Source organism: Tamandua tetradactyla, chromosome 26 (genome assembly GCF_023851605.1).
Source record: "Tamandua tetradactyla isolate mTamTet1 chromosome 26, mTamTet1.pri, whole genome shotgun sequence".
NCBI lineage: Eukaryota > Metazoa > Chordata > Mammalia > Pilosa > Myrmecophagidae > Tamandua > Tamandua tetradactyla.
Window position 1 is genome coordinate 44780692 of NC_135352.1, and position 12603 is coordinate 44793294.

At 43.9% G+C, this 12603-nt stretch overlaps 1 protein-coding gene across 1 annotated transcript in view; it reads right to left on the reverse strand.

Moving 5' to 3' along the window:
- ANXA10 (annexin A10) overlaps positions 1 to 12603 on the reverse strand; it is a 74926-nt gene that overhangs the window by 36348 nt on the left and 25975 nt on the right. The window lies entirely within an intron of this gene.

Sequence of the window (12603 nt, forward strand, 5' to 3'; positions counted from 1 at the left end):
GGTACTTTAAAAGATCTTTTACTTTGAGATAATTCTTAATTACCAAGAAGTTGCAAAAAGAGAAGAGAGGTTTCATGTACCCTCCACTCACTTTCCTCCAATGGTAACATCATGTTTTTGTTTTTAATTGTGAAAAATAAGATATATATATATATATATATATATATATATATATATATAAGCAGTACATTTCAAAGCACATGGAAACAATTAGTTGTAGAACAGATTTCAGAGTTTGGTATGGGTTACGATACAGTTTCAGGTTTTTCCTTCTAGCTGCTCCAAGACACTGGAGACTAAAAGAAATAGCAATATAATGATTCAGCAGCCACACTCGTTTATTAAATCCTATTTTCTCTGTATAGCTCTATCTTCTCTTTTGATCTCTCTCCCAAACTTTAGGGGTATTTGGGCTATGCCTATTCTAAATTTTTCACATTGGAAGGGAATGTTGACAATATAAGACAGGGGGATGGTACTAGTTGATGTTCTGGAGAGGCTGGCCCCTCTAAGTTTCAGGACTTTTCTGGTCTAGGGACCCATCTGGAGGTTGTAGTTTTCAGGAAAGTAATCATAGTGCATGGAATTTTGTAGAATCTCAGATAGAGCCCTAGATGTTCTTTAGGTTGGCAGGAATGGCTTTGGTTGGGTTTTGGCAAACCACCATAAGTAACAATTTCTAGCTGAAGCTTGCATAAAAGTAGCCTCCAGAGCAGCCTCTCAACTCTATTTGAACTCTCTCAGCCACTGATACCTTATTTGTTAGAATCCTTTCCCCCCCTTTTGGTCAGGATGGCATTGTCAATCCCATGGTGCCAGGGCCAGGCTCAACTGTGGGAGTCATCTCCCATGCTGCCAGGGGAGACTTTCACCCTTGGATGCCATGTCGCATGTAAGGGGGAGGGTAATGATTTTCATTGCAGAGTTAGAGAGAGAGAGGCCACATCTGAGCAACAAAAGAGGTCCTCCATAAGTAACCCTCAGGCATCCCTATAAGTAGGCTAAGCTTCTCTGCCATATATATAAGCTTCAGAGAGCAAGCCTCAAGATAAAGGGCTTGGCCTATTGACTTGGAAGTCCGTAATGTTTGAGACAGTATCAGATGTTTCACTGTCCCACAGGGGACTTTGTCAATACTTTTTAATATGGCAATATTACTTATAGACCCACTAATTATCTGCTTTACTTCTATTCATTCTCCTACATTTGAGTTCAACCTCATTAGCTAACTGTTCACCCATCTCTAGCTTCCATGTATCTCTAGGTCCCCTATATCTTATATTATAAGCTTCTGGATTTACCTTTACCATGGTCATAAAAACAAAATTATACAGCATCTGTCCTTTTGTGTCTGGCTTATTTCACTCAGCATTATGTCCTCAAGGCTCATCCATCTTGTCATGTGCTTCAGGACATCATTTCGTCTTACTGCTGCATGGTGTTCCATCGTATGCATATACCACATTTTGTTTATCTGCTCTTCTATTAATGGCCACTGGGCTTGTTTCCATCTCTTTGTGATCATGAATAGTGCTGCTGTGAACATTGGTGTGTTAAAGTGTCGGTGTCACTGCTTTCAGCTTTTCTGGGTGTATACAAAGTAGTGGTATTGCCAGGTCATAGGGCAACTTGATATTTAGTTTCCTAAGGAATCTTCAGCAACTGTCTCCCATAGTGGCTGCACCATTATACATTCCCACCAGCAGTGCATAAGTGTCCCAGTTTCTCCACATCCTCTCCAACATTTATAGTTTCCTGTTTAATAGCAGCCATTCTTATAAGTGTGAGGTGGTATCTCATTGTAGTCTTGATCTGCATTTCCATTATAGCCAGTGAAAATGAGCATCTCTTCACGTGCTTTTGAGCCATCTGTATTTGCTTTTCAGAAAAATGCCTATTCATATTTTTAACCCATTTTATAATTGGGTTGTTTGTTCTTTTGTTTTTGAGTTGTATGATTTATTGTTGAAACATCTATTGCTGTCTTCAGTTTGCCAATGTCTGTCTCATGTACTTTGGAGCTCCTTGATTGGGAGCATAAATGCTTATGATTGTTATATCGTCTTGGTGAATTGCCCTTTTTATTAATATGCAGTGTTCTTCTTTGTCTCATATGCTGTCTTTTCAGTTAAAGTCTATTTTGCCTGATATTAGTAGAGCTATTCTGGTTTTTTTTTTGACTACAGCTTGTGGGGAACATCTTTTTCCATCCTTTCACTTTCAATCTATTTGTATCCTTGGGTCTAAGATGAGTCTCTTGTAAGCAGTATGTAGCTATATCATATTTCTTAATCCATTTTGCCAATCTGTTCCTTTTAATCAGTAAGTTTAGTTTGTTAACATTCATAGCTATTACTGTAAAGGCATTTCTTGAATCCACCATCTTACAATTTGGATTTTATTCGTCAGATTTAAATGCACTTTTTCTCTTTCTCTTTTTATACTTTAAGTTACCCTTACTGGTACTCTTCAATTCCGTGCCCTCCTCCAGACCTCCCTCTCCTGTCTTTTCTTTCAGATAACAGAAGTCCCTTTAGATTTCTTACAGGTCTGGTCTCATATTGACAAATTCTCTCAGCATTTGTTTGTCTGTGAAAATTTTAATCTCTCCCTTACTTTTGAAGGACAGTTTGGCTGGTACAGAATTCTTGGCTGGAAGTCTTTCTCTTTCAGGATCTTAAATATATCATACCACTGCCTTCTCATCTCCATAGTGCTGGTTTAGTAGTCTGAATTCAGTCTTATGTGGTTTCCCTTGTATGGAGTAGATGGTTTTTATCTTGCTGCTTTCAAAATTTTCTTCTTTTCAACATTTGACAAACTAATTAGTATGTGTCTTGGAATAGGCCTATTTGAACTTATTCTATTTGAGGTCCATTGGGCTTCTTTGATCTGCATATTTATGTCTTTTATAAGGGTTGGGAGGTTTTCCACCGTTATGTCCTCAACTAATCTTCTTAGCCCTTTTCTCTCTTCCTTCTGGGACACAAATGATTCTTATACTTGTCTGCTTTGTTTTGTCCATCATTTCCCTGAGATCCAATTCAATTTTTTCCTTCTTTTTTGCCATTTGTTCTTTCGTGCATTCAAAATCAGTTGTCATGTCCTCTAGTTTGCTTATTCTTTTTTCTGTCTCTTCAAATCTGCTGTTGTGTGTCTCGAGTATATTTTCTATTTGATCTATAGCATTTTTAATCCCTGTGATATCTTCTATTTTTCTATTTATTCTTTCAAACTCTACTTTATGCTCCTCTAGTGTCTTCTTGATCTCTTTTATATCATTAGCCAACTCTTTGAATTTATTGTCTGAACATCTTTGATTAGTTGTTTCAAAGTCTGGGTCTCCTCCCGTGTTTTAATTTGGTCATTAGGGGGCTACATCTGTCTGCATCTTCACATGCTTTATGATCATCTGTTGCCTTTGAGGTGTATGATTATATTGAGAGGGTTCCTTTGGAAGTTAATTCCCTTCAGTAGTCTAAAGCTTTGTATTAGTGGGATGGGGCTATGGCAGGAGGTGGGGCTTGGGGTGGGACGCAGCAGTGCAGTGATGGGTTGTGGCACAGGGTGTGGGGCAGGGGTGTTACCTTGGTGCTTGGGAGCATGGGGTGCTGGGTGCAGGGTTGTGGGGGGTAGTGTGGGTGCCCTGGGGCCAGGGTGCAATGTGTAGGCCTTAGAGCACAGGAGCAAGGGTGCGGCATGTGGACCCAGAGGCAGGGTGCCGCGGGAGGTAGATTGGGGGGCTGTGCGGGTGTGCGGGGGCAGGGATGGGGCAGGGAGCTGCTGTGTGAATGTGGGGTGCAGGGTTCGTGGGTATTGGGGCACATAGGCTGGGGTGTAAGGGGGCCAGGCACGCACGCACAGGGCGGGGGACATGCTGGGCTGGGGTGGGCTGCATGCAGCTGTCAAAATGTCTTTTTTCCCCATTTTAATTGAATAAACTGAGGAGCAAAAATTAAATAATTGACTCAAATCAAAATGACTAATTATCAGCTGTGCCAATACTAGATTCTCTCTCTCTCTCTACTTCAGTGATCTAGTATACCGTATTTCTTACAGTTTTTACTACATCCAGAAATGGATGATTTCTTACCACTTCTGCTGCTGTAGCCCTAGTCCAGGCCCCACCATCACACCCCTGTGTAATGCAATGGTCTCCCACAGAGTTTCCTTTCTTCTCTGTCCTCTGCAGTCTTCCCTCAGCAAACCTGACAGTGGGATCTTATAGAAACACACATCAGATTAGTCATGCCTCTGCCTCCGTGGTGTCTTCCACCCCCAAACCAGGATGAAATGTAACGTTATTTCTGGCAGTTGATCTGAGGAGAAAGCACACACTGCACTCACGTACATGCCAAAGCCCTTGCAGCGGCTGACAGGGCCTTCCCTGAGGTCCCCTGTCCCGTCTCCACCCTCCTCTCCCAACCCTCTCCTTGCTCGTGATTTCTCTGCTCCAGCTGCCGTGGTCTTCCTACTGCATCTGGGGCAGCAGACCTGCTCCGGCCTCGGCTGCTTGGCCTGCTCTTCCCCTGGGTTCCCACCCAGGCCTCTCCTCTTCTCTCCCCCTTCAGGCCTCTACTCAAGTGTCCTCTCAGGGAAGCCTGCCCTGGCCACTCGAAAACTACCGGTGACCTCCTTACTTCCCGTATTTCTCCTCTGGCTTCTTCTTTCCATACCGTGTGCTGCTTTCTAACATGAACATAGGGCATATTTTACCAATTTATTTTATTTATTACCCGTCACACCTCAGTAGAACTTCAGTTCCATCATGGCAGGGCTTTTGTTCGGTTTTGTTCAAGGCTGTCCACCATCACTTAGAACTGTGCCTGGTTCATAGCCGGCACTTGCCAAGTTGGTATCAAATAGATACACGGGAAATGAATGAATGAAGTATTTGCTTGTAGTCATTCTTGGCAATTCAAAGATAAAAAAACTCAAGGTCCCTGTCCTCAAGCTGCTTCCTTTAGTGAAGGGGCAGATACGATGGCCTTGCTAAGCGACTCAGAGAAGGAAGCATTACTTTTATTTGGGAAGATAACTATTGAATAATGTATTTGAATAACTAAATGTTGCAAGTGCAAAAGAGGACCCTTCCAATATGTTCTCTAATCAAAATCTTGAATTCTCACTTTGTGTTACATAAATAACTTTGCAGATGCAACCTTTGAAGTAAGACTCTCTCCAGCCCGACTGCCTCTGCTTTCTTGTTTTCCAAAGACTTGCCCTAAAGCAACCACTACAGGAATCACAGCTTGACCTTACATTAAGCTAATGAGAACTCGCTTTTCACACTGAGCTGTTCAAGTTGTTGATGAAACTGCTGATTAGCCAGGTTGCTGGGATTCTGACCACTCCATTTAAACCACAAGGTGTCCTCTTACCAGACCCTATTCTATACTTTTCTCCCATTATGCCTAATCAGGGGCCTGAAGTAGAAATAGGACTCACTTTTACTTGTCTGAATATGCTCCAGGGAAACAGTTTCATGTCTTTATGCCTTTTTCTATTACATGAAAAAACGACACTTGCTGTTTAAATCTTCAGAGATGTAGGCCCATTTAAAGCTTAACTTGGAACTCTTACCCACACTGGCTGTCACTGTGTGACTCCTGGGAAAAATGTGCATTGTATATAAACATTTTTGCAAGATGCTTTGACATTTTGTAGTTACAGGTGAATATACTTTTGAGCAGCTTCACTTAATGATATTTTCACAGTCTATTTAATGATACTATTTTCAACGGACACAGGGGTTGTTAATGTTTCTCTGGTAATAACAATAACACCTGGGCCTTCTAAAGAAACATAGTAGATTAAAGAAGAAGCTCTCTCCCCCGAAACACCAGTGTTATCAGGAAGTGGCTCCTCCTCCTGGACCTCCCAGATACCTCCAGGTACCTTCCCATACCCATCCCCTACAGCCGTTGCTCAGCCTTTCTTTGGGGTGCACAGATGTCCTCTGGCGGGTGGCAGGGATGAACAGGAGAGGCTGAACCAACAGCCCTTTGGCAGTTCCACCAAAAATAAGGACAGGGCTCCTTTAACACTGGAGACTCTGAGGTCTACCAGCTGGCTCAGAGGTCACCTGGGGGGCTTTCTTTCTGTGTTCCTGGGTCTCGCTTGGTGACACCCCAAATTGTAAATAACACTTTCTTTGCAGGCACAGCATATGCACACCCGCGTTTTGTTTCTTACAAGGAAGCAGGCATCAACTTGCTTTTCTCCTAAAAACTAGGGACCTACCCCTCAGGATTAGTTATAAAATACCTTCAAGTGTTTAAAGAAATCCTGCCAGTCCATCACGTAGCCCTCAGATGACAGCAAGATGTCTCTGTTGTGAGACTACTTTTGGTTACATCAGTGAGATTCCTAGAGGGAAAAGTGGCTCATTACAGGCGTGCTTTCTTGTGAAATAGGCTCATGCAATTAGAACAAGAGGTGCAGAATTCTTTCCTGAATTATGCTGATGTAAACATTTGTACCACATCAGCCCTAGAAGGCATTCAAGAGTCTCAACTCACTGCCTAGTTTATTATGAACTGTTAAATTGATCTAAGCTTCCTCCTCGTGGGCCAAGGTGAATTCTTTGCCATCACCTACTCATTTTTCGGTATCTAGATTAATAATTCAAATTAAGTGGACACATGATTTCCAAAGCTTTAAGAGAAGCCCACCTGGGTTTTCTAATTCTGCTCATTTGGTCTGGGATCTTGACCGGGGCCCATACTGCTAGCTGCCCACCTCCTATTGCCTCGTGTCCTGTTCATGGTTAATAGTAGTTTAACTAAACACCGTAAGGCAAAATGACATATTTGGGCCTAGCCGTTTTGGTCAGAATAATAGGAGTGACAGGGGTTGGCATAGTCCTAGGAAAATGTGTCGGGAGTCAGGATAGTAGAGAAATGAGAGGTGGATATTGTAGGGGGATAATTCTCAGTGGGCTTAATATTTCTGCATGTTATTAAAAGTGAGCAGCAGCTGCCTGTCACTCTAGACCACCTTTCTAAGGATATTTATGCAGTGAATAGCCTTGGGAGGTGGCGACAGCTATCTTTCCTAAGCAAAGGGCTGGCATGCGTAATAAGCTCATGGTTTCTCTTCTGTAATGCAGCCCACTACGTGCACAAGTGTCATCTGGCCATCTTCACGTTGACCTGTGGGAATCAAGGGTCAAGGAAATGCTGCAGAAATGCTGCTGCCCTGGCTATGAGTATTACTGTGAGTAATAAACTGTCTCATCTCTGACCCAGGAGACTCATGTCTTATGTTGTCACTCGTGTTACCTGGCAGGTCAACTTGATCTCTCACAAGCAGGTTAATGTCTCAGAAAACCCAGGTGACCTAAGATCCTACAACATAGCATGAAAATTAATCAATATATTTAGAGAAAATATTTTTAGTCTACAGACTCAATAAGTGACTAGTGTCCAAATTATATGAATATCTACAAATCAATAATAAATGACAAGCTGCTGAAAGACCACTATACAGAGGCTATGAAGAGCTAAATTAAAAGAAGACTGTATGTAAAAGAAATGTACGTGAAGATGGTCAACATTGCACTTTATCAGGGGAAAACAGAAGTCAAAATCAATCACAGTGAGATTCATTTTGTACCCGTGAGATTGTCTAGAACTTGATGAGTTTTATATGATGGTGCTGGTGGGGATGAAGGAAGTGGGAGCCGTTCCGTACGTTGCTTGTGGAAGTATACATTTATGGAACTGCTTCAACGACTATTTTGAGGCTTAATAAGGTCTGGCTTTAGCAATATCTCGAATCTTTCCCCTTTCCTACCTTTTTCCTTCTTCCTTCCCCCCTCCCTCTCTCCCTCCAAGGCGGAGGTTGTGTGTATGTTATCCCAAATAGAAGTGATGGTACAGACTGTCACAGATCTGCAGGTGGTTGCTTTCTAAACTTTTAATACTTTGATTGATTCTATGGCAAAACTTTTGGAAATTATGAATTATTTTTCCTGATGATCCCAGTTTCACCAACTGGAGTATATTTAACCTGTTATGTAAAACGACATCTAATTCATGTTCATAAAATTCATCTGTGGTAAGCTGTATACTGAAATCCAACTTTTGAGCTCAGCCCACATCCACCTCCCTTATTCCTGACCTCTGGAAGTGAGTCCCAGAGGAAAATGTATAGTATATATTACTGATAGTAGTGACTTGATAATTCTACGTCTAAAGTACCAAGGCAATTTTCTGCCTTCCTGCTTCCTGGATATGTTGATTCTTTGAACAAAATGCATTTTTAATGACAAAGTTGGGAGGTAATAAGAAAAACATGTGTTTATAAAACAAGATGGGCTCGGAGCATGAACTTCCCCTGTGCTAACGTCTGTTTGTTGAGTACTTACTGTGTGCCTGCCACTGTTACGGGACTAGGGACACTTCAGAGAACAAATCGGACCCCTCCCTTGTGGGGCTTGCACTCTAGAGGAAGGTGAGAAATGAAAACCCACAGCCCTAGGATGTGAGTAAATGGTGCAGTGTGTTAGGAGACAATACCTGTATGGACAAAAGAGGAGAAGCAAGGGAGGGAGTTCTGCAGTCGAGTGTAAGTGCTGCAGAGTGTTACAGTATTAAATAGGGCCATGTGAGTGGACGTCTCGCGAGTTGGCATTTGAAGACAGTGAGGTGGAATCAGTCGGGATATGTTCTGTTGACTCAGCTGGAATTACTGAGAGCCATTGGAAGGCATGATTTAGGGTCAGGTAACCTTGGCTCAAGTTCTACCTTCATGTGCCTTTGGGTAGTTTCCCGACCATGGGTTAAATGAACACCAGAAAGCCTGTTTCAGAACTGACCATTCCTGTTTTATGAGAGACTAGAAAACAAATTGCTTCCATGCTGACTTTGAACTCCTCCAGGAATCACTGTCTGCTTGCCAATGCCCCATGTCCGCATAGCTCCCTCTGCACCTCCCCCCCCACAAGGCAGTTAATTGTTGCATTGGTTTAATTGCACTGTCAATAGACTCGCATTTGCTTTGGTGTGGAAGATTAGCAGTGACCTCATTAATTACACTGGCAGATGTAACTGGAGGCATTACAAAGGCTTTTCACTTGAGTCTAGAGGTTAGTTTCTGCTACGTAACAGCCTTGTTGATGAAATTCATCATCTCCTCACTAATGTAAAATGTTAAGTAATAAATATATGTGGACTATGCTAGAATTGTGCTTTACTCTGCAGCTAAGAAAATAATTTTGCCAACTATCAGTTATCCATATTGGTAAAATTCAAAAAATCAACAATTAACATAAAGGATAATCTATAAATTCTCATGGGAAAAGGGGGAAAGTAAGAGCAGATACCCCTTGGCCAAATGGAGACGGTAGTTCTGAAAGTGAGCGTGGGAGAGGTCAAGGAGCCCCAGCGGAGGTCAGCCACGTTAACCTGGGAGAGGTCAAGGAACCCCAGCGGAGGTCAGCCACGCTAACCTGGGGGAGGTCAAGGAGCCCAGCGGAGGTCAGCCACGCTAACCTGGGAGCAGCTGGGGCAAGGACGAGGGGAAGAGATGGAGGCAACACAGGCTCTTCCACTTCAACTACGGAGTAGGTTATAGGGAGATGCTTTCCTTTTTTCTTTTAGGGAAAGAGTCAATAGCAAGAATGTAATTCCCTAGATTCGTCTATTTTAACCAGCAAGCGCCCCAGGCATGCCAGGCCCTGGCTGAGGTCTGGAGGGTCAGCAGCGCTCTTTCCCTGCTTTCCCAGGACATTTCAGTCTAGCTGGCAAGACACAAAAGCAAACCAGCACGACCCGGTGCAGCAAACGTCAGGGTAGAACGAGGCCCAGGTGACCCTGCGAGCCGGGCGGGAGGCCTGGAGCCCAGAGCAGAGGGCGCGGGTCCAGCTGGTGCCCCAAGGGCAGGCGGGGCTCTACCGTCACTGCATCCGCTGAGTGTTAATCCAGGCATGTTAGAGTCTGTGCCTGGCTCCGGGGATGAGCGAGGGTTCTTCTTCCACACTCTGCTAAGGGGAAACGTGTGGACACCGTCACTACTTGGTGATTTGAGCTGTGAGCAAGGCAGGTAAAGGTGCAGCAGCCGCTCGAGTCATTTCCTCCTGACCGGGGAGCGCGCAGTGGTGTGGGGAGGGTGTCGAGTGCCCAGGAAGGAGCCGCTGGGCAGCACGTGAAATCGAGGACCAGGGCACGGAGCTGAGATGGACCACGGTGGGGAAGGGTATGCGCAGCCCAGCGAATGCTGTGAGTCCCGAGAACTACAGGGTTTTGCTTCGGGTGCATGTGGAGGTGTGGGAGGATGGAAGGGATGAGGAGGAGAGAGCAGAAACAAGGCAACCACGGTTTTGTGTTCCCTGTGAAGGCAGAGCCACGAAGATATCAGTGAGAGACAGATGGGGTGAGCGTTGAAGGATTAAAGCAGGAAGGTGAGCTGTGAAGGTCGAGATTTTACACACAGTTCTGGCAGGAGAGGGACTAGGGGTTGAAGGGACGTGAGTCAGAGCATGAAATGATGCCACCAGAGAAGGGCCCAGGCTCCTGCCTGATGCACTCGATAACCAATTCCTGAGACCCCAGGTTTCAGAGAGAGGAAGAGTTCATTACTAGGTGGGAAGTAGGAGAACAGATGGCCTCGCGGCCCAAAATCCATCTCCCCGAACTGCAGTAATTCTGATAGTTTTACAGAATTAAAAGATGGGCACAATTTAGGATAATGAGCACAGTAGCCCCAGATGGTGTAGTTAGAGCTGAGCTGATTATTGAGCATGCGCAAATTGATTACATGCTTGATCAATGTACGTAACGTATGTAAGAAAATGGGAAAAATGGGAAAAAGTGTGCTTTTTTAGTATTATAATGAGGTCCCAGTGACTTGAGGGTTAAAGTCTAAGCCACTGCGCATGTCAGGCGGGGCCACCGGTTAGATCCAGCCTCAGCTATCAAGACTTGGGGTGGGTATTTCTGGGCTCCACAATCCTTTATCAATCAACACGAGGGGCTGACTCCAGTGCCCACAAGACACCGAAGTTGAAAAACTGCATAAATGGGCAAAGCGAAGGTGAGTCACAAGGTTTTTACAATCACAGGGGGCTCAAGATAAAAGCAGTACAGTCATCCTCAGAGATCAAGGCAGCTGGATTACAATTCAGAGATGTCAGGAATTTCCATCTGTCTACTTCAATATATTAGAAAGCAAAAAGGAAAATCTGTAGAACAATTCAGTAATCAGAATCATCCCTTATATCTTGACTTCTCGGTTACATGTTGAAGGCTTGATTGTAGAAAGTGAGGACAAAAAAAAGGAAAAAGTAAGAGAAGTAATTTGTAGGACTTGCTCGCTGATTGAACGTCGAGTATTTCAGAGGGAAGGGCAGCGTGGCTGTTTTCCAGGTTGCACAGCCTGGTGTCAGAGCCGTGCTTTTCCCAGCGGTATGGGTTAATCAGCAAAAGCAAGCATCTAACATACTCTGAGACTCATGTACGTAGTCAAAGGTCTTCTGTTAGGGTATAAATTCTCGAATAGATTTAAAGTGTCTTCAGAGTGAGCACCTCATTCATTTCTTCACTGATTTGTAACCTGCTTTAATGTAATTTTGTTGAATCTGATAAAATAATGCTCTAGCCTGACATATTGAATTTGAGCCCTGTGATCCGGGAAAAGAGCCTAGGCTAAGAAATCCCCCATCCCCTGTGTGCCTGACCAAGACGCCTTAGCTTCCCTGAAGCTGGACCGCCCTTGAGATGGGGTTGTTCCCGCTGCCACGGCCTGACTCCCGCCCCTCGCCCTTACAGAGTCTGGACAGAACCTGTGAAGTCAGGAGACGAAGGCATGTCCTGGGCATGCCCAGCCTTTGGCTGCCCCCTTCAGTCCCCTTCCAGGACCCCCTCCCAGCCCTTAGAAAGCTCCTCCCCTCAGCTGCAGGGGCACTGAGCCTCCCTCTGCCCCCCTGTTGTGGTGGCCTTGTTCTGTCTCTAGTGCACAGTGTGCACAGAAAGCAGTATTGGGATACCATCGACACAACCCTGATAGCCTTACGAACAACTTCGGAAGAAAACCAACCCTGCTTTCACGGAAACATAAGCTCAGGTGACCATTCCACCTGGGGTAAAAAGGCATAACTTGCCTCATTGGCTTCAGCCAACTAATTTGCCTTGCAGCAGTGGCTTTTTTGGATTTTTTTTTTTAGCTCTTTCCAGAACATGGGACTATCCTTTAATTTATCATAGTTATTCAGATGCTGATGTTTAGAGTTGAAATTAATTTCTGTGGACCAACTCTATAGAAAGTTTTATGATGGTGTCACACCAATAACGTTCACTTTTCAAAGTAATTGCTATTTCAGGATCTTTGGGCTTGAAGAGTTTTTGTTCTGAATCTGTGGTTTAAATGCATAGTGAAAGAAATCTTTAATGGCACTTGATTGAAATTAGAATGTGATTACTTTAAAACACTATGGATGGTTTTATTGCCTTAAACCATATTTAAACTGCCATTTTTTCTCTGATGGTCTTTATGACTGCCTGCTGTGAGAAGGAAAGCTAATAGAAAATCCCTGTTGATTGAGAGTTAGGTGAGGACATGTGGAGAATTGCAGAAAAAGATATTTTTTTGACCTGGTGATCA